General features: G+C 35.1%; 1 protein-coding gene across 3 annotated transcripts in view; it reads left to right on the forward strand.

Annotated features, from left to right (window-relative positions):
- Lis-1 (LisH and WD40 domain-containing Lis-1) overlaps positions 1-26,285 on the forward strand; it is a 118,992-nt gene that overhangs the window by 20,981 nt on the left and 71,726 nt on the right. For 2 of the 3 annotated variants that reach the window (XM_075364437.1, XM_075364438.1), the window contains exon 2: positions 24,517-24,663. The exons of the other annotated variant lie outside the window; for it this stretch is intronic. The gene's annotated coding sequence lies outside the window, so the exon portion shown is untranslated. The remainder of the gene's footprint in view (positions 1-24,516; positions 24,664-26,285) is intronic. 3 annotated transcript variants of the gene reach the window in all.

A 26,285-nucleotide genomic window follows, 5' to 3' on the forward strand; every position in this document is an offset into this window, starting at 1 on the left:
AGGTGTTAATTGTTAAATAGAACCTACCCTTTTTTTTATTGTGTTGAGGAGCTGCTCTTGGTGTTGAAAATATGAATGGCGGGTATGTGTACCTCTCGCGTGGAAGGTTAAGCACTAATTTTTGCTTCCTTTCTACATTCAGCCTTTTATGTTTAATCAAATAAACACCGGATTGGTCTAGTAGAAAAACTGTCGCCCTAAATCAGCTATTTAACAGCTGATTTTCGAAGTTGATTGTGAGGTTCAAATCCTAGTTACGTTACCTTTATACGAATTTTTATGCTAGATATTGGATACCGATGTACTTTGGTGGTTAAGGTTGAATTAACCAGAGATGCCAGGAATAGTCGGCCTGAGTCTCTGCAAGACTACATTCCATTATTTACTTGTACATGTCATCCTCATCTCATCGGCCCAAGTGTTGCTTATTTTATTCTCTAGTTGAACAGATTGCAACGTACATATTAGGAATAGAAAACAAAATAAATAACAAATTAAATTTATAACGACTTCGGTGGGTAATTTTTTTATCAAGGGTATCTTTTCGAGTAGTATTTTATTTACGTAATATTTCTATACGAAGTTTTTAAGCTATCTGCTGTAGCGGTCAGTTTTAGATTATCAGAAGTATTTTTTTTCTGTTTGTTGCTAGCCGTTACGTTACGTTTACGTATACAGATCATGGTTATTAAGCGATATTATATTTTGTAATATTACGAAGCGTGTTTTTTTTTATGATGTGTTACTGCAGTCGACCTACAAATAGTCTAAATTTAATTAAAGTTTGGTGGCGAGTTTCTTAGATATCCTAAATAGTGGTTTTAATGTAAAATGTGTAGACACGGTCCAGTGTTTCTTTTTCTCACGAGTAAAAATACCTACGTATAGTACAAGTGTACAATTTTGGTATTTTAATCTTCTTCCCGTCAACAACGCCGTTCACGTTTTATCTCTGTATTCTTTGTTTCACATACACATACCTACCGAGCGGGCTTGTGAATAAGATCAGTCTGAGAGGAGAGGTACGGTTAACCGGTAAAAAGATAGTTATCAAAGATTTGCGGTTTTCATCGTGTGTTATTCCCTCTAGGCCGGTCGTTAATATTACCGGTTGAGTGTGCCTTGTTGTTTGCTTGTGCCGCATCACCGGTCGTCGTGTCGGTAACCACGACCCACGCTCAGGTCGGAACAGTTGTTTGGTATGCAATTATGTATACTAGATCGTACAACATAGCATAGCGCAAAGGAGAAGTTATTAAACGGGTCATTTATGCGCTACATATATATATAAGTGAATTGAATTGATCACAGGTCGCGCTCGTCAGTCTCGCATCAGTTTTATTTGTATTATTGTTTAATACTGTAACTGATATAAATATTTTTTACTGTCGGCAGTCTTTAAAAATCAAGACGTTGTACTGTTCGTTTGTATCATTTATTCAACGTAATATGTTAATGTTTACTAGTAAAACATTCTCAGTTTTTTTTTCTTTATTGGATTAATTGGTTCCAGTTTCTCCATCCAAGATAAATTATTTATTATTCATTCGTAAAATGTAAATCGGTACTTTATCTAATTTTCATTTCCTCAGGGGGAAACCGTCATCGGTACAAATTATGTTTAGTTCATGGAGGTCTGCCAGTTATAAAAATAGATAACTTCCTTAATACTGCAGCTGTTAAAATGTAAATGCAGTTGTAATGTGCTAAAATGTAAAAAAAATTCAAGAAAGAAAAAATGAAATACTACTTTAAATGCGGTCTGTTCCCTTAATTGTACCTGGTGAATACTATGTTAAGATAGAAGAAATTTGTTTTAAAAATTTTACCGCTTGTTTCTTTGAAAATTTTTTTATTAAGCTGTTTTTTGATTAGTTATTAATACATAAGTATATTTAAATAGGGTTTCATGTTTGAACCTATAAACCATTAACCGTTCACCTTCAATGGTTTTGTTAATGAATCGGTATTTTTATTTCCTGTTGTTATTCAGGAAGTTAACACTTGTATTTTAAATAAATAACACTTTTATTTTAAATTAAAAAAAATAGTCTGTGGCTATTGATGATACTAGTGCTAGTATTTAAAAGTGTGATGCTATTGTTATCCCCCTCACAGATTTAACTAAAAAAATGTTCAACATTTTTTTTTTTTGAATATTCCTAGCTCCCATAACACTTCTGTTGCTATTCCCCTCATTTACAAAAGGTTCGGTACTTAATTTACAAAAATATAATTCAATTTCGTTATTATCCATACTATGTAACGTAATTAAAAAATTATGAAAAATCGACTTTTCGTGAAGTTTTCGTGAAAAACATACCATTTTAACAAATTTTCATCATGATTTTTTAAGGGAAAGTTTGCTGCTGACAGCCATTTGCCAGCTTTTGTAAAATATTTTAAATTGCCTAGATAAAAAAAAAATCCAGTTTTATGTTGTCTTAGTAAAGTATTCGATTTAGCTTCAGATTTTTTACTGATTAGGAAATTTAATATATCTGGTATCAGAGGAGCTGCTTACAATTGGTTAAATAATTTTTAACAACCGTAAACAAGTCGTTGAAATTTCATCTTTTGATAAGAATACACATGCAAAATTCATAAGTTCTCACTTCAATATGTAGAACTTTGAATGCCTCAGGGAATTGTCCTTGGTAGGGGCCAAGGACACTTCCTTATTAATAAACAATAAAAAAGTAGGGGCTTTTTTATTGTTCATTAATGACTCCTCTAAATTATGAGCCGTTCATCGTAACCCTTTTCGCTGACGACACAACTGTATCTATATCTGAAGACAATTATGTAAAAGTAATTTAAAATTGTAATATAGCAGCTCAAAATGTATTCACAGTATGAGTTGTAATCATCTAAATTTAGATATGGATAATATCGTTACATTGTGCATCTGAGATTGACGTAACATTGCTGATCGCGTGGATAGAATCCTGTTAATGATAACTATAGTATTTTTGTTGTCCGCTTAGCGAAATTTCTGGGTGTTTTATTAGACGACAAGTTCTGGTGGGACGTTCGAATTGATTTCATCCATTACAAAATCAGGCCGTACTGTTTCGTTCTGAAGCGCCTTAATAAAACTGAACTTGTGATTATTAAATATTTATTATGACTACATTTATTCTGGTATAGAATATAATGTTATCTCTTGGAGCTCTCAAAAAATCAGAATGAATTTTTAAGATACAAAAATGGGCTCTCAGATCATTATCTGGCATCGGTAAGTATGAATCGCAGAGACTTATATTTAGAAGATTTTTTTTGCATCCTTTTTTAAGCACCCCGGACCGGACCCGCTAATAAGCAATACGTCGGTCGTCCCAGGGTGCCGTGGCAGTTGTCTGCCCTTCCTTGCCAAGTCCAAAAGGACCTAATCTATCAGGGTGTTCCCTCCACGTCAACAGAGCAATCCAACCTCCTATTGAGGAAAGTTAGAATGCCCCTCGATGTAAGGGCTGGCATCCCGGCCCTAGCCCTAGCCGGTTCCAGGTAAGCATTACGCTCACTTTTCACCACGCGGAATTAGCCACTCTTGAGGGTTCCCCATACTATCATAAGTCACTCCCCGACTCTCCCACACTTGCGAGCAGGTGTGCCAAAGAGCTCTAGGCATGAAGGCTGCCTCCCGGCCCTGTACGGCAGCCATGATTCGATTTTTTCCCCCTTAAATTTACATCAGCGCCTCATAGTTTCTAACAACCAGTATATGGTTAACTAAGGTTGCTACCTCGGCCCAGCCATGTTGACTCCGGAGCATATGATTTGTAACTCCATCAGGCGTAATAGTAACCGTAAGGTTTGCCCTATCGGCTGTTCATCTATCACATTCGAACCATATATGTTCGACGGAGTCTTCATAGCACAGTACCTGCATACAGCAGTCTGCCTTCGTTTAAAACGTGTCAAGTATTTACTAAAATCACCATGCCCCGTCAAACATCGGGTGAGATGGTGGTCAGCCTCGCCGCCCCACCCAATCAGCCACTAAAAGAATAAGTCGCGGAGTCCAGCCGCCTTTAACACCCGCCTCCCATCTGGATTGTCATTTGGCCATCACTTGCTCCCTGACCACACTTGGGAATCCCACCGAATCTTGAACACCTCTCCTTAACATGGAGATCAATCGGCAAAATGCCGGCCACTACACAGATCGCCTCATAGGAGACCGTCCTATATGCACAAGTAATGCGAAGGAGCAGCCTCCTATGGATTGACTCCAACATAGTACGATATTTTTGAATTGCCGTAACTCTGCCGCAGTCTGGGGCCCCTTATAGTAGTACCGACGTGACGGTCGCACCAATTGCTCGTCTCTTTCTCTCCCGTGGCCCGGCAGTATTCAACATAAGTCTCGAAACGGCCGACAATACCCGTTCTGTCTTAATTTTCGCCTCTTTTATATGGCGCCCAAACGATCTATTGTGATCTGTCCACACGCCCAAATACTTGGACGCACGAACCTGTCTGACAGCCTGCCCATTAACGACAAGGCGTAGTTCCCGGAGCCGTCTCCTCCCAGTGAAAACAATCGATTCCGACTTTCAGGGACCAACTGAAGGCCGCGGTCTCCATCCATCTTTGGATTGTCGTCAAGGCTTCATTACCCCTCTCCTCGACCTATCAACTTCATCACCTTTTATCAAGATGGCCAAATCGTCAGCAAATCCTATTACTTGGACGCCTTCTGGGAGCCGCACCTAAATACATCAGATTCCCAAAACAGATCCCTGTGGAACCCCTGCTTTCATCGTGAGCACATAGTCCCTCCTGTTAGTCGATGTAGTGACTGTTCTTACGCCCAGATACTCCTTGGTAATGTTCAGTATTTGCCCTTCCACACTCCTCAACTCCAGCGCCTCGACAATAATATGCCAAGGGAGGGAGTTAAAGGCATTCTGGACCTCTAAACTCACAATCCGGAATCGACCGAGTCCGCCATGTCCGTCCCAGTAGACGCCACATCTGCGAAGTTCATGACCTCCCTAATCGCATGAATCGCCGATTTACATTTGCGGAACCCGAATTGCCACGGAGAGAGACCTCCGTGTGTCTACATGATTCCTCAGGCGTCTCTCAACAATTTTCTCATATATTTTTCCGAGATTATTTAAAAGGCACATGGGTCTAAAGGATCGTAGGTCATTAGGATCTCTTTTTGGCTTTGGTAAGAGAATCATCCTAGCCACCCGCCAACACAAAGTGGAAAAGAACCCCTCGTAAAAGCATAATTCATAGAATCCAGAACTGTATAAGGAAACTTCTTTACAATCAGTCTGGCAACTTCTCCGGGAGACCCCATCAGGGCCCGGGCTCTTCCTAGGGTTTAACTCCTCCGCAGCTACCTCTAGTTCCGGGAGGGATATCCTATTTATTATTCCTCTTTTGCGACAGAGTCACGCGTTTTTTGAGATGGTTCGGTTACAAGTTTGACACACCGTTCAACAGCCTGGGTGTGACAGAGAAAGCTTGGGAATCCGGTTGCAGCTGCAACTGGATTTTTGATGTCAATTTTGACGGATTTTTGAGTGCAGACTGTGTCAAGTCTGTAATAAATTTTTGATCTCTCATCCATGATGTTCCTTAATAATGATGGAGGAGAAATATTGCAACTATCCCACCGAATCATATTGACTTGTGTGTTGCTTCGAAGTTGAGTTTTGTGTGATGAAATTTCAAGTAGTCTTTCCCTTGGAAAAATGTGATCGAGCTTTCTACCCTCGGCGGAGCCTCAGTTCTCGATGATATGTCTTTTTTATCCACTGTCATTGGTAAAATCAAATGTTTGGGGTGAACAAAGGACTCATCCCCACAATCACTCGCTCAATTACTGGGTTGATTACTTGCAGTAAATTTTGAGTTAGTTACTGTGATGTTCTGATGGCTTCAAAAATTATCTTTGGACCTTTTGTGAAATTTTTGCTAGTTTTAATTGTGAACCAGATAGGCATATAAATTTCAAAATAAAATTATCAAATGCCTAATTTTACCAGTCTCCCTTGTTGATCAATCATCAAGCTCCCGTCTAGTCTGAGAACTTTTGTTTGCCGTCGTCTACCATCTAGAGCAGTGATTTTTAACATTTTTATATCTACTACCCCCAAAAGGTAAACTAAAATATATAATGCGTATTTTGCCACCTCCCCCTCCGCACCAACTCAATGAAACCTCTCTCTTTTTTCTGTTTAGTCTCCGGTAATCACCTTTCAGATAATACTTAGGATGATATGTATGAGTGTAAATGAAATATAGTCTTGTACAGTCTCAGTTCGACCATTCCTGAGATTTGTGGTTAATTGAAACCCAACCACCAAAGAATATAGGTATCTACGATCCAGTATTCAAATCCGTGTAAAAATAACTGACTTTACTAGGACTTGAACGTGGAACTCCCGACTTCCAAATCAGCTGATTTGGGAAGACGTGTTCACCACTAGACCAACCCGGTAGGTAACCCAATGAAACCTAGTTAAAATTATTTGGCTGCATTGAATCGGTTACTCCTGTTCAATGGCGTGTACGAACTCTACATCGATTCTCTCCAAGTATATTCGTACCGATTAAAACTTCGTTAACCAAAGCATGTACTGATTTTTCTGTTGCGGGGTCCACATTTCGACTGGACTACAATTGCTTTACGAGTCGGCTTGTCTGCACGTGCGTATTCCGTTGACCTTAAGAGCATACAGAACAAATCTTGGAAATATTTCCTGTCTATTGAGCTTACGAGTACTGTTTTCTAAATAAAGGTCTAAGTAAAGGAAATTCTCATATTTTAAAGATTTTTCAAGCGTTAATCGTTAACAAATAACGCTTCCAATGATAGTTTTTTTTTTTAAGAGCAAGTTTCTGCGGTGTATGTTTCTTTTAGATAACTTAAGTTGAAGAATTTGTTAAAAATTACGTCTTCTACACATTCACAGTTAACATTTTTTCATTTGCTTTTATCAGTGCTTAGTATCGGAATTTTGTAGCGTAGTGGTATTATACAACTTAATATTCGTATGATATTAACATACTTCCACGCTAATCGACAGGAAACTTTAAATAACAGTATATAAATCAAACATTCACGCATTCCAGACAGGAGCCTTAACTCATGTTCGATATTAGTCTCTCTTTTTTGCATTCCTTTTTATCAAGGCACGTAGGTTCCTCTGCTTTTTCCATTATTTTGAACTTTTTTCATTCCTGTTGTAAGCATATAGGCATTTTAACTAAAAGAATTAATTCAAAATAGTGATTTTTTAAATTTCGAATTATTGAAGTCTGGGCGTAAATTATTAACGGTTATAAATTATTTTGCGGTCATTTGATTTCATTCCATCCAAATCAGTTTTAATTTTCAAATAAGTTTTTTTTTTATTGAGTTACATTCATTCTCGTATAATACATAAATGTAAAAGGTATTCTGTAAGATTTTTCGTTAATTTAGTTAAGAGTGTGTTATATAACCTTTAGCAGATGAGTACACATTTATCACCGGCGCGTTTTAAAGTGCGGGTTCTGTCTGCTATAGAGTGTAGTTGTATATATGTGTATGTTGGTATTATAATTATTATACAATTTGTCACGTGACGTTAAACGTAATATGTATGATATCATCTAGTCCCTTCTCCCCACTTCAGTATTTATTTTTGTTGTTGTGGCCGCGAGCTATTACCTAGGAACTATTTTTACAGGTATGCGCGTGTATTTATATTGTACTGTACTCTTACACTGTAACGTATAGTAAACGATGTCTCGATTTGCTTGAGACGCGTGTTGATGTATTTGTATTCGTAGTTGTTTTATTGTTTCATTCATGTTTACCTTTTTTTTTTGTCGCGTTAATTTATTTATTGTTAAGAATGATCGGAGGTATAGAAGCGACGTTCCTTTAACTATGAAAAAGAGATCGCTTTGCGAAATTTTACGATTTAGGTTCTTGGAATCCCTTTTCTATAAGGCATTGAAGTTTAAGTTCATTCATTTGCTGTATAATTGTGCGTTTTATGTAATTTAAATTATACAGCAAATTAAATGCTATTTAATTCTAGGAGTTTGTTTTAAACCTCCTAGAATTAGTTATTTACAGTAGAAGATAATTAATTATTCGAACTTAATGGTACAGTTAATTTATACAGAGCGCAGTTTCGTTGGTTATATAAAGCTTTATAAATATCCTAATATTTTTTTCTTAAAGTTTGTTGGTTATTTTAATTTATTTTGTTTTGTAATGATTTTAACAGTTTTAAATTTAATTGTCTTACTTGTTGCTATTATTTTTGTCAACTATTTTTGTAATTACATTACCTTTTGATCGCATCGTGATTTACATGATTACGTATTGTAGAGCTAAAACGGTAAACTAAGTATAATACCGTGTACTCGTACATACGTTGAGAACTATAACCGGTAACTGTTGTAAGCGACGTGATATGTGACGCAGTCACAACAGCTGTCTTTAAGAACAACAAGAATTTCATGTGAGGGTTAGTAGGATAAGTAAGGAGTGAAGTGATTTCTATTGCCTTTTTTACTGAGTCATAGTAATACAGTTGCATTTCAGCATGCATATCAAGTATGTCACCGAATTGTTAACCATATTAACCTTAAGAGGGACACCTCCATTCTGTTCACTGTAGGAACCGGAATAGTATAGTGAACAACATTCTTACCCGAGAAAGTCTGATCTTTCTCTTCCTCTTCCTCTGATTAATGTCTCTTGTACCTCGTGTGCTTTACTTAAGTATTAGACATAAGAAAGACTGCTACAGATAATGTAAAACAGTAGACCAACGTACCTCGATACCTATGTATACTGCAACAAAGCAGGAGATAAGGGGGGAACTTTTTGGATGTAAAATTATCTTTATTTCCTAAAATTAAACAAATCAATATTTAAGTAATTTTTTCTCGTTGTTACTCCTTGTTCCTTAACTTCTTGTAATTTCTAAATATTATTGTCGGTTGAAAGTTCATATTGAAATTTATCGATTCTAGCCGTGAAATCCATTTTTGTGTTGTTTTGAACAGTGTTGCACGGAAGCCGTCACTTGCTTTTTTTCCTGTTAATGTAATGCATGAAGATTTCTCTGTTATGCGGTATTGTATCGCCGCACCGCATGAAGAGAGCCATTGAACTCGTGACAGAAATTCAGGAGTCATCGTAAAGAATTTCATAAGAATCGGCAAATCCAGTCTGAATAAAGCAAAACTATGACAAAAACAATTAGGCACCACCACCTCTGAATGAAATTTCCAAAAATGTAACCAAAGTGACATACTAAATGAAATGGAATCGTCTAATTAGTACAAGATTGTGACTTTGAGTAGCAGAAGGACAAAATAGGAAAAAGTGTTGCCCCCATCCGTTTATGGGGATTTGATTAAGACCGAATACCATCAAAAGCTATCTTAGCTATTTAACCGGCATTAAATAATGTAAAAATATTTACTATCGTTTTGAGTAAAATTTTGAGATATCCTTTTATCTTCCTTATCACTGACCGAAATTAAATGATATCATTGCCAGACAGAAATCATCATGCCAAATTTCATCCGAATCGTTTTATCCAGTCTGGAAATATTGAGAAAAAAACAGACCGATATTCATCCTCTCCGAATTTTTCAATGGTATGTTTTTTTTTTTTTAGAAGAGGATTGTTAAAGTCAAGAATCGAAAAAAACCGGACATGCAAAATTTGATCCGATTAGTATACTTTCCCTTGTATAGAATATTGTACAGCTCTACAGTAACAATATAGCGGGAAAGTAAATCGTTGACTCCCAGTAACAGTAATCTGATGAATGTACGACTGATGTATACTTAATCTTACTAAGCAACTGCCTGGACGCGTGGATGTATACGCGATCGATGTAAATGAATTCCCGGCGAACAACAGTAACTGCAGTCTCGAAAATAACGCGATTATGAAATTATATCCTGTTGACCCCAGGGTACGACTGATAAAAAGTGATTATGATGAACCTGCACCTCTGGCGACATACCGATGAGGCGGCTGTGAATCGCGTCAAGCGGCGTACAAAGACCAGGCCCGACGATGAATTATGCTCGTTAAGCGCTGTAGAAACATCGCGGCTACATGTCGTACATTCCTCTTCGACAGTTTTACCCGTTAATTTTATTTTTATCTTATTATTTGACTTCGGACGTGCTTTTGCACGTATTCACGAGGGAATTGTGGTGGATTAAACAACAGTTGAAAAGATGTCAGACCCCTGTCAGGAAGATAACCCAAGATAACATCTAATTAGTCGCACGTCACTGATAATTAGTCTTACTGTTTTGTCGTTTGTTTTTCTATTAGAACTGATTTATTGAAGTCGGATGGGTACGAACCGTAATTAAATTTCTTTCCTCCCGTAATACTCTATTGATTGTACATATTATGCGTTTTTATTTTATCATCAAATTCAGAAATAGATAAAACACCTTGGTAGGCCTGAACATTACGATATATATATATATATATATATACATTTCTCCTACCAGTTTTCCATCTGCTGCGGGTCTGGGTGTGCTTGTATAGGCAAATACGTTATTGCTACCGGCTTGCCAGGCCTGACGTAGTGCAGAGTAGTGCAGAAGTTTTCTTTTATTTATGTTCGGATTACCTTGAATTCCGGTTAACCCTACCACGGAATACTGGTGTTTATTGAATTATTATTATTTACTCGTCTCTTTCCTGCTGTTTGTTAAATTCATCTGAAGTTTTGTGTTATTCACGATTTTCAGCTGTGCTAAGTAGCAGGTTTCCGCTTACATTAATCACGTAATCGTCACCATGAAAATGTCATGAAAATCTACGGTCAAATCACGACGTAAAAGACCTACCTTCTCCGTGACATCCTGTATTTTAAGTTCCACCCTCCGGTCAGAAAGCTTTGCTAGCGAAGCACGAGCACTCTATGTAGTGTAATACCGTATATATTGAGTGGCACGCCCTTCTAGTATTCTTTCATCCCTTTTATTTTCTTTAGTTCTCTCTATTTCTCTTCTCCATCGGTAACACGATTATGATTGGTATGTATGCACTTCTTTTGTTATTTTGTTTCACACGGTGTATCGCCTTTAAAAAAATACGTTCAGCAGTAATCTTTCCGTTTTTTATGTTTTAATAATAAAGAAAATATACGCGCGCGCGTGTTTGTGTGTGTATGTATGTATATATATATATTTTTTTTTTAATTTCCATGGTATTATTTTTATACTCACAGTTAATTGATAACACTAAAAATAGTTATCATAAACGATTAATTATAATTAGATCGTGTTCATTAATTAATCTGAATACCGAACTCCCTAATTGTATTTTCTTTTCTATAAATATTTTTTATTTTATTATTTGAACTAATTGGAACCACCAAACAGATAACATTGAATATATAGTTATCAGATAAACGATATCCGTTTGTTATTATTGCGTACGTACAAATAATAATTAATACCTCTGGTTTCATTATTTTTTCCTTTGACTGTAATTAGGTTTGTGAATTAAATTATTCTTTTTGTTGCGTTTTGTACATTAATGCCCAATAAGTTAAAGTGTATTAGTATTCGACCTCTTCAAACTAATTCTGTAGTAGATTTTTCAATCGTATATAGTAATTTTGCTTCCTCTTAAATTTAATTAAAATTTGTTATATCGATTTTGTTTTAATCATCGAGAATGTATTTAGTCGTTAAAATGGTTGACTAACTGTTTTTTTTTTTTTTTTTTTTTTTTTTTTTTTTAATTTTGTAGCAGTAAACATTTTAATTTTTCCTACAGGTGAATAATCTATTCGGTAAAGGTTGTAGTTAAGGATCGGCAAAAGATAGCCATTCTCTCGTAATTTTTTGTGAGCTGCAATTTTTTTAGTTTAGCGTAGGCTTTTTACAGCGGTAATTGTTGCACTGGGTAATAAAAACCGTCTTGCGAGCGGATGACCATATTGTTCGTTATCGGTATTTAAAGGATTAGCGTTGAAAATTTAAAAATAATTAAAACGTTTATAAATTGATTAAAATTCAATGTTAACAAAAATGTGTATCTGGCTATTTGTTTTCGGATTCTACATATCAAAATAATAAAAAAATGTTCAATAAAAAAATAGCGATTTCCTCTTCGTTTTCCTACTGTCCGTCGTTTTGAGTTTTTAAGGAAAACATATATATCAAGATCGGATCAAGAAATCGTTGTAATATATATTTGGTGCACATGTTTACATCGACTTTCATTAATAAATAAAAAATTACGGTGTAGACATATTCGCAAATTTCAAAATGGCGGCAACATCAATTTTTAAGCTTTTATGTCTTTGTGATTAATTTTATTAAAATTTGTTTTGTTAGCTAGAACGTTAAGCCTTTCATTGTAAACAAAATTACCCTTTATTTTTGAAAATCGGTTGATAAACAATAGGGTTATTGCAGATAAACGATCGACGCGGGTTAACCTATACGATTTAAACACTAGCGTGTTTACATTTTTAGATGTAATCTACTTTTCGTAAGAAAAGTACATTAAGTAAGAAAAGTACTTTTCGTAAAAAGGAGAAAAAATTATTGTTGAATTTCGTTAATTCCAAATTAAAAGGATCAGTAAATAAAAAATTGGGGTTATCAGTAACATTCAAGTTTGAATGAGAATCTGATACATGCAAATGTAATAATCGTAAATTACTTAAATTTGTGCCGATTTATCAAAATTTTTAAAAATCTATGTATTTTTAAAAAAAATTATTTTCAATGAACAAAATATATACTACTAGGAGCAAAAAGAAATTACTGGAACAAATTTCTATAGAAAATATTATTAATACTTTATTATTAATAATTGTAGTTATGTGTAATAACTTAGGTTTTCGCTTTAATTAAATCTAGCAGAAGTACAGTCGAGATGGATAAACTTTGTTTGCGATGTTGTCCACGATGATTAGTAGTGAAAGCTGTACATAATCTTTTATGACAGATCGGAACGATAATTATTTTAATATAATCTTTTCTTTTTAATTTTTTTTCTCTAAGGAAGCGCTTTTATGTTCATATTGAATGGGATATTGTATTTCGGGGCATCAGTTGATTTTATTGTTGGTGATTTTTTTCCCGTTCAGGAGTTGCTTGGACGCAAACGGAAGTATAAATATATGTGGTACCAAAGTATACCATCGGGTTATTCAAAAAGGATTTCACAACTTTAAAAACATATAAAAATTTATTTAGATAACTTACAGATTCGGTTGAGGTCTCATTTCATAGCAAAACTCCTCAAACTATTAATAATCTATATGTTTTGACTCGTGAAATTCATTAGTACCGAATTCGGCCACCACTGTAGTTTAAAATGGATACATTTACTGGTGTGGAATGTGCTCGCTCTGTTTGTTTTGGTTTCACGATTTGCAGTCAGCAGTTGCAGTTCAATGTAATTTTCGTAGAGTACGTTGGGGAGCCTCCTTCCTTTCTTTTTCCTGTTTAGCCTCCGGTAACTACCGTTTAGATAATTCTTCAGAGGATGAATGAGGATGACATGTATGAGTGTAAATGAAGTGTAGTCTTGTACATTCTCAGTTCGACCACTACTGAGATGTGTGGTTAATTGAAACCCAACCACCAAAGAGCACCGGTATCCACGATCTAGTATTCAAATCCGTGTAAAAATAACTGGCTTTACTAGGACTTGAACGCTGTAACTCTCGACTTCCAAATCAGCTGATTTGGGAAGACGCGTTAACCACTAGACCAACCCGGTGGGTTAAGGGAGCCTCCTAATCGGCATATAATTTACTCTTGCAACAGATTGTTCTGTTAAAACGTACAAAATCACCAGGACGCCAACGCGTCCCTGAAACTGCTGTGAAACAAAAGCTTTACACGTAGAGTCCGAAGAAATCAACTTGACGTGCGTCACGTGAGACTGGCATTCCACAAATGACTGGCGCGTATTACGTTAACGATTTCACTTGAAGCCGTACCAACTAACCGCTGTTCAATACGTTACATGACGACAAAGTTACTCGGCTGCAGTTTTGTGTGGAAATGATGGATAAAATTGACGACGATTTTAGAGAATTTAATTTTTAGTGATGAGTCAACGTCCCACATAAGCTGCAAGGTGAACACCCGTAACTGTCGAAGGTGGGGTAGCGAAAATTCTCGTGAAACTTGGCAGCACATTCATGATAGCCCTAAAGTCAATGTCTTTTGTGCCGTAAGCAAAGACTCTACGGCACGTTCTTCTTCCAGGAGGCAAACGTAAACACTATCGTTTATATGTACATGCTTCAAAATTTTCTAATTCCTCAGTTAGACGATGATGACCAAGATGGACGCTATTACTGTCAGCAACGGAGCACCACCTCACTACCACCTAGAGATCCTCTTGATACTCGATTCCCAGGTTGTGAAGGTCCGATCGCATAGCCACCTGGCTCCCCAGATTTGACCCCCCTAGATATTTTCTTGTGGAGGTTTCATTAAAGATTGGGTTTATGTACCACCGTTGTCTGCCTTTCTAGCTTAGCTAAGACTTGGAATTAACGCCGCAGCTTTTGAGGTAACACCCGACTTGATTACAGTCTGGAATGAAATCGACTTCAGCTAGAATGTATGTCGCATTACGAATGGAAGCCAAATCGAATCAAAGTGAATGTCGGGTGAAAATTTTTTTCCTACGAAATGAGATCTCAACCGAATCTGTAAGTTATCTAAACAAATTTTTATGTGCTTTAAATTTGTGAAATCCTTTTTGAATCGCCCGGTATTACCATTTTCCTGTTATATTCAGGTAGAACAGTTTTTCATTCTTTTAAGAAAACAAAAATTAATTTTTTATTTCATATCATTTTTTAGTTTCCGTATAGAATATAGGAATTCTATATAACTCTTCCTTATGGCTATAACGCGCTTACGAATCTGCGCCAAAGTTGTGTTTTCGAAAGTAACGATGTTTATTATATCGCCAGTACTTTTTTTTCTGTGATAAAAGAGTACCCGGTGAAGGTGAAGGTGAAGGTGTCACACTTAGGGCTGATTATCATCGCATTCATTCTGACGGGCTTACGATAATATATTAAGTTCATCGGCGAAGGCAACGGTAAACGACTTCACTCCTCATGTTCTTTTAATAAGCCTGGGATTGGATGCTTGTTATTATTTTAGAAATGGTTCTGTCGTTTTCTGTAGTGATTTGAGACTCGTTTTGAATCGTGTACAACTTTTGCGGTTATGGCGCTTAATATATATATATATATATATACATAATGTTTGACGATTCTTTGCATTATTAAATTATGGTAATTTTTTCTCGATTAGAAGAATAAAGGACGGTTCATATGGATCTGAAGAAAGGTGAAACGAAATTTTCAGTATTACATTGATATTTTATTTATTACATTTAGCCATTTTATAGCCGTTTGTTTTACTACTGCAGAACATCTGTAGTTATACTTACAGAAACACAAAATGAAATTTCATTCTTCAGTAATGGCTGTTCAACAGTAATGGTATTATTTCTTTGAATGTTTATGAAAAGTACTACGTTATCATCTTGTTTAAAATTCAGCGAGTTATGTTTTAAAACTGATACGTGAGCGATTTTTAGATTCATTGGTTCTTGTAGTGTCAATAAATGTAAAAGAATGCGGGTTTTTTGTTTACCAGTGTTATGTATGTATTATATAACCAATTATAACAATGTACGGTACAGTTCGTATTTTTAAAACTTTTTATAAGTATTATTGTGTCTGATGTGTTGTTGCTTATTTCTTTTCGATCAGGAAACTATACGTGTTTACCTTATTATATGATTGATTTTTATTATTTTAAATTGTTTACCTTGCACGATTAATTTCTTTATTTGGTCTGTTTCTAAGTACATCGGTATTTTTTACTGTTTGTGTTGTGTTAAAATGCAACATAATTATATTTTATTTAAAATATTCGTTATACAGTTTAACATTAATGTGATATTGAATGAAGGTCGTCCACTACAAGTACGTAATATTATTATGAGGATGGTGATATTGTTATTATTATTATTATTATTATTATTATTATTATTATTATTATTATTATTATCATCATCTATTTATTTACATTTTTTCTTATTATCGTTTTAAATAACGGAGTGTTTTATTTCTATTGCTAGGTTGTATTGTGGTTGAATATCTTTACTATCTAGATTTCTGAAGTACTGGTGGTTGATACGGAAATAATAATTATTGGTGTAAAGAAATGTTACATCTTTTAAGGTATACACAATTTTTTTTTTTTAATTTTCCTTCTTTCCCGTGATATTCTGATCTATTTTGTGCTAATATAATTACTATAGTGTATGTAGTATCTGAAGGCGGGTCTGTAGTACGCTATGGCATCCCCTCCACTGCTTTTAACATCTGTTGGCGACTTCTACTCGCACCAGCAGCCAAACCTAGTATATTCCAAAAGTCACATCAATTAATTTGCAATGACTTTCTCCGTATCTAATTTTGACGCCACTATTGTAGTAACGAAGTACGTTCGGGTAATTTTTTATTACAAATAAAGTTATTGTTTTGTTCAAGATGTATATGAAGTTATTTATTTATTGAGAGTATTTGTTTTTTCAAGTATGTTAAAGTAAGGTTTTGCTATAAATAAACAGTAACAATGACGTAATATAAAAGTATGTGAAATAAGTTGTTTATTTATTATAAGCTATAATGTTATGATTTCCTTTGCCGTGGCATACTGTACGAAAATTATTTCTAAATAGCACGTACTAATATTACTAATATTATTTTGAGCTTTGTAGGCCTACAAAACTACAAAATAAAAATATTAAATTGTTCAAAAAGTACATAAATAAATAACCTGTTAAAAAAACGTAAGGAAAAGTAATTTTTAATTTTAGTCAATAAATTTATTAAAAAAATTATGAATAATAAGAGATATTAAGCTGTATTATAATAAACGTAAAATTAGTTTAATTAAAACGTTAGTTCGTATTAAATGTTATAAACGTAAAACATAAAATGATTTCGTACAAGATAATTTGTATAGTAGCAGAAATAAATAAATACAGTAGAATAAACAAATATCAGATGAAATAAATAATTAATAATTAAACGGCAAATTTAAATAAATAAAAGCAAAAATAAATGAATATGGTAGAATAAAAATTATTAAAAAAATAAAATTATATTAAATACAAGCTGTATGATTTTGAGCTCTTTTTAGTCGCAACCAGTAGCACGTATTCCGCATAGCGGGTTATAGGAGTGGTGTTTTCGGAGGCAAGTAGAGGCAGCTTGCAGGGGGGGGGGAGACTCTCATTTAGATTTTACATACACTATAGTATCAAACCTCCCGTTAAAATTGGTTTATTGTTATTTTAGATTCCTTTCTGTTATTTGTCGCATCTTTTAACCTCGACGTAATTATTACAACCTACTTCTTCAGGTATCGGTTTTCCTGTACAGGTTTTACCCTCCGTTACCAGATTAACTAACCCGGGTGTCTTAATATTTGTTCCACCGATCTAGTTTATCATTTTAAAAGTATCTGAAAAATTTCCCTCCTCCTATTTATCTTAAAGACCTACATTTCATATTTTATCCATATATATTCTTCTCCTTTCTTCTTTTCTTACCATCCGCGTATTACTACGATAAAGTGATGCGTTTCAGACAACTGCTTTTACGAAACTCGTAATTTTTAGTGTTTCATTAGATAGTAACGGTTTTTTTCTGCGTAAATCCCTCTGTCCTTAACCCAACCTCTTTTTGATGTCTACATTATTTCATCCGTTCTTTAGTATTTTACTCCCTTAATAGTAAACTTCTAATGTACAGGATGACCATAAAGCCTTTCCACGATTACAAAAAAGTACAACAGATGGCGGTTTGTGACAAAAGAAAGAAAAAATTGTCAAGTTTTTTTACCGTGTCAATAAACTTCAACATGTACGCCTTTTGTCGCTCGTAGAATGTCCAACCGATAATCAATTTCACGTCATATGTTGGTCATTTCTTCGGTAACACTAGCAACAACTTCAATTATTCTCCGTCTCAGTGTTTTCAGATCAGGTACGGGTGTTGCATAGACTCTGTCCTTAACTACTCCCTGGCCACGATGGATTGGGCACGACGATCCGTGTCGCGCCCAATCCATCTGCCATGAAATGTTTCATTCAGAAAATCTCGAACTAGAAATCCTGGTGCGCCATCCTGCGAGAAAACCACCTTATGTTGCGTTTAGTTGAGGTATAGCAAAGTGTTGCAGCATATCCAGTTAAATGTTAGCTGTTATGGATCGCTCAATGAAAAAGAAGGGATCAATGATTCTGTTGAGCATAAAACCGCACCACACATTCACTTTAGGAGAAAATCTCATTTTTTCCTTGGTAAAGTACGGATTTTCTGAGCCCCATATTCTCACATTATTCCTGTTTACTTTCCGTGAGGTGTAGAAAGTAGCCTCGTCTGAAAAACACGCGCTGCAGGTACTCATTGTCTTGCTATCAATCCGTTGCAAACTCTTGGTCGCAAAGGCAGCATTACGAGGGCCGTCATCTGGCTGTAGATGTTGCAGTATCTGAACTTTATACTGGTGCAACCTTAGTTTCTTGTGCAACATTTTGTACACTGTTGACCGGGGAATCCCTAATTCGCGAGATTCACGACGGGTAAATTTGGAAGGGCTATCTAGAAATGCTTGCTGCACAACTTCAGCCTTCTCTTCACTAACGGATGACCGCCCTGCCCTGTTCGCGGAAGGTCGACTACACTCCCACTCCTTAAATTTTGCATACCACGCAGCGATACTGTTACTATCATGTGCTGGTTGTTCGTATTCCCTTCTAAAATTTCGCTGCACAGTAATCTGTGATTTTGACTCGTGATACCACAAAACACATCGCGCTTTCTTCTGTATTGATGCCATTTTATAAAAATAATGATCACACCTGCAACAAACCAGTATAAAAAAACTTGATAATTATTTTCTTTCGTCTGCCACAAACCGCACAGCTGTAACTGTACTAGTTTTTTTTGTAATAAGTTTTTGTAATCGTGGAAAGACTTTATGGACACTCTGTATTACGCTATCGTAATATTTAATTCTTTATTTTCCTTTTTTCTGACGCATTGCATTACCTGTGTTTCATTCTTATTAATTTTCAAACTGAATCTCTTTCCTAGCAATAAATCCGTGCCGTTCTGTATTTCTTCTAATGAATTTTAGATTAAGAACAACACATCGACGACTCTCTGTGTTTTAATTTCGTTTCTCTTCTAATAGTTATTTCGCTTTCAAACTTGTCTTTCATTTTTTGAATTGATTATTCTATATACAAGTTGAAAAGCGGTGGCGAAAGGCTATATATTGTGTCTCGCATTAAAAAGTTAGGGATAGGCGATTTGTTTTTTAGGAATAACTCTACTATGATAATTTCAAATTCATCGGGGTTAATCGTAAATAGATTGTATCCTGGAATGAGAAATGATTTTAAAATGTCTCCTAATCTCAAATTGAAATAATTTTTATGCCGATTTTTCTTCCGAAATGGAAGTGGAGTAAAGCTGGATATGAGGCTGGTCAATCTGAAAGTAGGCAAGACAATTTTTTTTCTAATTGTTCACAGATTTTGGGGTGTACGTTTTTAAAGAGGAAAGTATGTACCTTTTATATCGGTTTAATGTAGCAGTGGTTTAGTTAAACATTAGAATTTTATCTATTTAAGAATGAAATTATTTAGGAGCAACATATAAATCGAATATACATTAGAACTCGTAAAAATATGTAAACACTACTGAAATTTTAGATTTTAATAGTATATTAAATCAAAAGTAATCATTAAAATTATATTATCGATTAATTACTCTTTGATTATTTAAAAATAACGTAGTTTTTAGAAACTACATTATTACAGTAATCAATTGGAAAAATAAAGTAAAACTGAAAACCGAATGTTTTTGTAAAAATAAAGTGAAGAAAAAAGAAAGATAAATAGAAAATAAAAAGTGAAATTTAGATAGAAGCCACGCAAAAATATTAAAATTATAATTATTTAACTTTTAACATCTGAATTTTACTATGTTTTATAAAATTTTTCATAACTATCAGCAAAAGGATCTAGAACATGATAATTTTTATGATTGGAGGAAAACAATTTTGAACGTTTCCTTAAAATTTTTTAGGATTTTAATTTTCTTATGAGTAGTAATGTTCTTTAAAAGATGATTTGCATTAATGGTTTCATGTAAAATAATTTCTCGCAGAGAAAAAGATTAGAGCGATTTTGTGCTGGTGGAAATAAAAAAAATTACTGTCCATTACAAAAAAAGTCTGGATAATGTCTCTTTAAAGCCTTTCCATTCCTTAGACTATCCTTCGGCTGGCGACATCAGCATCGGCGTCGACCGTTCCGTAGGGGGCCGGTCTGAACGAGTAAGGATGGATCAATACGAGTGATTCAGCCTACCACCACATACGTTAGCCGCCGTCCCCTTCTTTTCTCGCCGGTTTTACTTGTCGGTATAATGAGAGGTTGCGGGTTGTATTTTCCATTACAAGGCCAATGTCATGGAAAAAAAAATTAAAATCAACTCGTGGCTATTTTAAAATAATTTTCACTTTTTATGGATTTAATTCTGTATGTGGTTATTTCGATTAATATTCTATTTTTGTCAACTAGTTTGTTATTCTGTTGGCATTTTGTTACACTTTTCCTCTTATGATAATAATAAAAATAAAAATATATTTGATTAAATGGATTTCAATAAAAATAAACGATTATAAAGAGATTAGCTGATGTTTTAGAAACATGTTACTGAATTCCATCAAAATTATAAAATGCGACGGCAGTTCTTTACGGTTTCAGTAATTGGTCTTCTGTTTGGAAATTTAATGACTCGTAACGCAAATTTATATTGTTCTGAATAAACTCGTATAAGCCGGTGAAAGAATCTTTTGTAGTAAAATATGGGCAGCCTTTAAACAAGTTCTTTTACGAGCGCGGACGCGCATACACGTCGAAGTATCGCCCCGACGCGTTTTGAATTATACTACGCGAATTTAATGCGATTGTTCTGCAGCAGTTTTGTTTTAGGTAAAATTTTGTAAACTCGAGCGATTAATGAGAAATCGGCAAGCAGCATTGCAAAATAGAGACATGTGTATGCTTTTTTAAAATATCTTCGACTTTATACAGCGCATTCGGAAAGTTGCTGTGCAGTGTGCTTTACAATTATGTAGTGCATTCTTTTCTTTCTCGTCAGTTGGTTACCCTGTGCGTTCGTTGGGCGTTTCTCAGTAATAAACCAAGACGTTAGTGGTTGAGTACTGACGAAATGTGCTTATTTCGTTTATCGGAATCAGTGGTTGCGAGAAACGTAACTGTTCTTCGGTAGAGGAACGCGTTTTTCTCGTTGAACACACGTCCTTCGTGAAGATGACAAGTATTTAGAGATTTAGTGAAGCACAAATTTTCTGAAAATTTTCCAAATACTCCTCTTCCTCACCGCAATGCAGTTTTTACTCTTATCGAACAATTTCGGCCAACAGACTCTGTTGAAGATGTTGATCGAAGCGGAACGCTATCTAAACTAAACGAACGGAAGCAGCTTGTTATTTCGGATTCTATGGCCGAAAGTCCATCATAGTCGACGCGTAAGTTAGAACAGCAGCAAAATATTGGAATTGCTACCGCACATAAAACTGAAACTTTTCCCTTACACAGTAATGAGTGTTCAAGAACAGAAAGTTACAGATCTCATCAAAAGAGTAAAGTATTGGCTCTGGTTGAACGTTTTACAGACCAAAATTCCGTAGGTGTCCTCGACATTACGTTTTTTTTATAGATAAAGCGTGGTTTCATCTGGGAGGGTATATTAATTCACAAAATACACGACTGTGGTTGGCAACTAACCCCCATGAATTACACGAATAATCATTACACAAAGCGAAAATTGGAGTTTGGGTCGGTGTGAGAGAACGCTTATTGTGGATCCAATATTTTTTGAAAATACAGTTAATACTGATCGTCATTATGCTATTTTAACAAACTTCATTTCTCAGTTAACAGAAGTGGTAAGAAATCACGGTTGGTTCCAGCAAGATTGCGCCACAACGCACACAGCTAACTGGTCAATGATTTTTTTATGAAATGTCTTTGGCGACTGAATAATTTCGAGGGGTTTGTGGCCTGCATGATTGCCAGATCTGGTTCCCCCAGATTACTATCTATGGAGGGCAGCGAAACAAACAGTAGACTGCTTGTTGCTGTATCGCAACAGAGCAGCACGATTGACAAACTAAAATCTGCAATAACGGCTTACGTACGAGACATTCCAATACATCAGCTGGTTAAAGTGTTTGGAAATAAATTTAAACGTATGCAGTTTTATATTGATGTTGGTGAAGGTCATTTTCAACAACTTTTATTTATTATTCCAGTTATTGTAATATCTGTTTCTTTAAAATAATGTAATAAAAATGCAAAGTAATAATTGAGAAAGTTTCGTCATTACAATTCCATAATTCCAGTGCACAGCAACTTTCCGAACGCTCTGCATTACAATTTTTTTTTTAAATGTAAGAATTGTAATCCTGATTAGACTGTCCAATAAGCGATCCAGTCAGTAGTCCTTGTAAATTGCGGTCTAATTAAAAAAAAAACCTTAAATTCAGTGCTAATTAGTATTTTGTACTTTGATTTCCCTACCATCTGAAGTGATGTCTACTCGTACGTTCGTTTAGAAACCGATCCGTGTGTTTTATTTTTAATTACTTTTTCGTGAAAAGAATACTGGGACCGCGAATACCTAAGACTAGTCGAACGTAACTATCCTACGATTATTTCCTATTATACCGTTACCTTATCTCCTAATAAAACACACACACGCATTTGGAAATGTCCGTAAATCTAAATATCTTAATGGGTGTTACTATCATAATGCATTTAATAATAATAAAATCGAAAGTGTGCAACGGTCTCCGGGGCTAATGAGCACGAACGTGCGATTGAAATCCATTTGAAAGCGTACACTTGCCGTTTAACGCACGATTGCTTTGACGCACCCTATGTTCATCTCGGTGCACACCGCTGCGTAAAACATATGTCGCTGCGTTGGACATTTATCCGGTCGTGAAAGTCGTAACTTAACGTGATTAGATACACTAGATGGAACTTATGTGCAAGAGTAGCAGAGTGAGATATGCGATATGTGATGCATGTTGCTGCATGCTACAGCACTGGTATTTATGAACATCCATCGGTTATTATACTGTTTTGAATTTGTAAAATGATTGAATTTAGTCGACTAAATTGGATTAATCTACACCTATGATATATTTGAGACATTATTTTTTTAACTCTATGTTCTTCGTTCCCTGAATCGGGATCTTTGATTAGAAATTTTTGTTGACAGGGAAATTACTGTCGTAAGTTGGCAGCGTTCAAGCAGTCACAATATGACTACTATCAAATTCTTGTTTCTTCTCCAACAATACCAGTAGCCTTCTTTTTGTGGTGCGAATGCCAGATTTGTGTTTGCTTTAAAAATCACTCTGAGAGATGTCAATATTAATTGAATAAACATAACAGTGAGACGGCAATTAGAAAACACAAGTTTACTAGTAGCATAAACGTTTCCGTCAGGGTCATGTCGTTGTTGATGATTATGTTCGTTATATACTACAAAAAATCATGAAAACTTTGAATTTTTCAAAGTTGTATGCTATATTTTGTTGACGAATGGCGTCATAAAAAGGGATTTCAGTAGGAAGATTCTTCGTACTAAATTAAAAGTGCATCAATACATTGTTGATAAGTGTTGTTTTTAGGCAAAGAAAAAGATTTGAATGTTACCCCATGCGATCTCATCCCCAGAATCCACCATACTCAACATATATTTATACTAGTTTATTTTTGCCTATGTCCTCGCTTGAAATTTAATGTAAGAGAAAGGGGATACAGGATGATCATGGCCTTATACCCTATCCGATGAAGCAGCCGAAAGAAGTTTCTTAGGAAGGAATTCTTGAATGTATCCAAAAACTTAATGTGAGTATCGTTTCCGTATTAAATATAATATAAATATTTTTTCACAGTGTTTTTTGCACAAATGCAATCGGGAATATGTTCAAGCTACCTTTAATACGTGCTTAGATCCAAAGAATAAAGTAGACTCCTACGAGCTTGCTGCTACGAAGTGCCTTTCTACTGACATAGTGAAATCACAGTTTCTTGTCTGTAAAAATCGGTTAAAAGTATTTATTTTATTGTATAGAATGTGATAGTTATCAATATTGTCAGGATTCTACTTTTAAGAAAAAAGTGTTGAGAATTAATTATCTGACTCATTGTCTCCTACTAGTTTGATTTCTGCGCGCATGGTAAAAGTAGTGGGGGTATTCCACTGCTATTTTAATGTCCCATTAGGTTGTGGAATGTGTAGGATGTTTTTGTTAGTTCTTAGAGATTTTTAAGACAATTTTTCTAAATTGTTGAATAGTTTCTCTTTCTGTTTCAGATAATCTGTTGTAACCGAGATACTTCTCTGTTGTATGTTTGCTTCTTTTAAATTATTCTATTGATATCTGTATACCATTGGTGCATTTGGTGAAGGAATAGATTAGAAAAGTGTTTTGAACAAAAGTGCTGCTGCTACTGCTATCCGGTAAATAAGATATGTTTATTTATTTTTATGGCATTTAAAGTTTATTAAGATTGGATTTTACTTGGCCTCTCTTCATTTGAAGATAAACTAGTTAGCTCCATCTCATCACCTTGCGCTGTTAGTTTCAGGCACAGAGATTATTGTATAAACTAAATTTTCAAAAAACCTGTACCCATGATAAAATCCCCAAAAAAGTTTTTTTTAATCGTGCATATCAGTTTTAATAAATTAATAATTATATCTAAGTGAAGGTGGCTAAATATTACTTATAATAATACTAATAATTTGTTCTCTATTGATTTACCCAAATTTTCATTTTAGCTTAAATTTAGTTTTAATATTGAAGTATGATTTTTATATACCTCGACTATTATAGTATGTAAATGGAATAAGGTATATAGATTGTCTGAAATTTATTTCTAAGAATTTTTTTGCAGTCTTAGAAAACGAAACGTTGGTATTTGCAAAAAAATAAATTACAAAATATATGTCCGTAGTTGTTTTGCTTTGTAACTGAAACTGGTGATCAGTTTAAATATATCGGGGTGCTATTTCCTAAAGGTGTCTAGATTTAATGAATTATTTACGTAATGTTTTTTTATTTTCATTACATTGATTACTATTTATTTTTTCTAAACGAGTTAGTTATCGGTAATGATTTTTAACCGTGTTCGTTCGGGTAAGAGGTAATTAGTTATTCGTTTACTGGTATTTCTTTCAGCGACCTTGTTAGGCCGCTATTTCAATCCGATCAATAGTATGTGAAAATTGGGATGAGAAAGAAGACTGAGGAAATCCCTAAACATTCAGGATTGGTGAAATGTTGGGAAGGATATAGCGATTTTGTTGCATCGTCCTGAAGAGGAGGGTTCAGACATCCTATTTGAAAGCATATCGGAACGAATTGAACGCTTCACCTAGGAAAGTCTGTATATGAAATCAAACCGGAGTTGGAAGATTGTATGCCTCTAGAGGCTGCTCAGGTTCTGTCCAACCAGTGCGATTTGCCAAGTATTTAGAGGTTTTTTGTGCAGATCAAAGGTTTAGTGCTTGAAGAAAATAGGAATATAATAAAAAAAGTACGTTTCATTGCACGAATAGAATTAATCGATTTTGAAGCTGGAAGTTGGCTCGGGTAGTTACCCAAACCGTCTTTTCGTTCTGTCCCCATTCGTTTGTTTTAGAGCCATCGATTCGTTCTATCCAGCTTCCAGAGTGGGTGCTCCTTAAGGCAGCACAGGACGATGCAACAAACTTTGGCAACGCGTAAATCCTTCTCGAACAGCACTTCACCAATTTTAAATCGCTCATCGATTACCTCCGTCTACTTTCTCTTTGCGATTTTCACATAGCATCTCGCACTTCAAAATCAGGCTGAGGAAACTTTCCCCGAAATTAGGTACCCTCGAAGAGGCTTGTCTTAAACGCGCAGTTTCAAACGATAACTCTGCCTTGGATGCTGGCATTATCTTTTATAATAAAGGTTTTGTTTTTATCCATCCTATGAGTCCGCGCTTAGAAAACTCCTTATGCACTATTTTTAGGCTATCCGAAAGCAAGCCCTATTTTGAAGAGCTGTGTTTTTTAAATTTGTATATTTCACAGCATCCGTACTACCTGCC

This window comes from Lycorma delicatula, chromosome 4, assembly GCF_047948215.1.
Source record: "Lycorma delicatula isolate Av1 chromosome 4, ASM4794821v1, whole genome shotgun sequence".
Taxonomy (NCBI): Eukaryota; Metazoa; Arthropoda; class Insecta; order Hemiptera; family Fulgoridae; genus Lycorma; species Lycorma delicatula.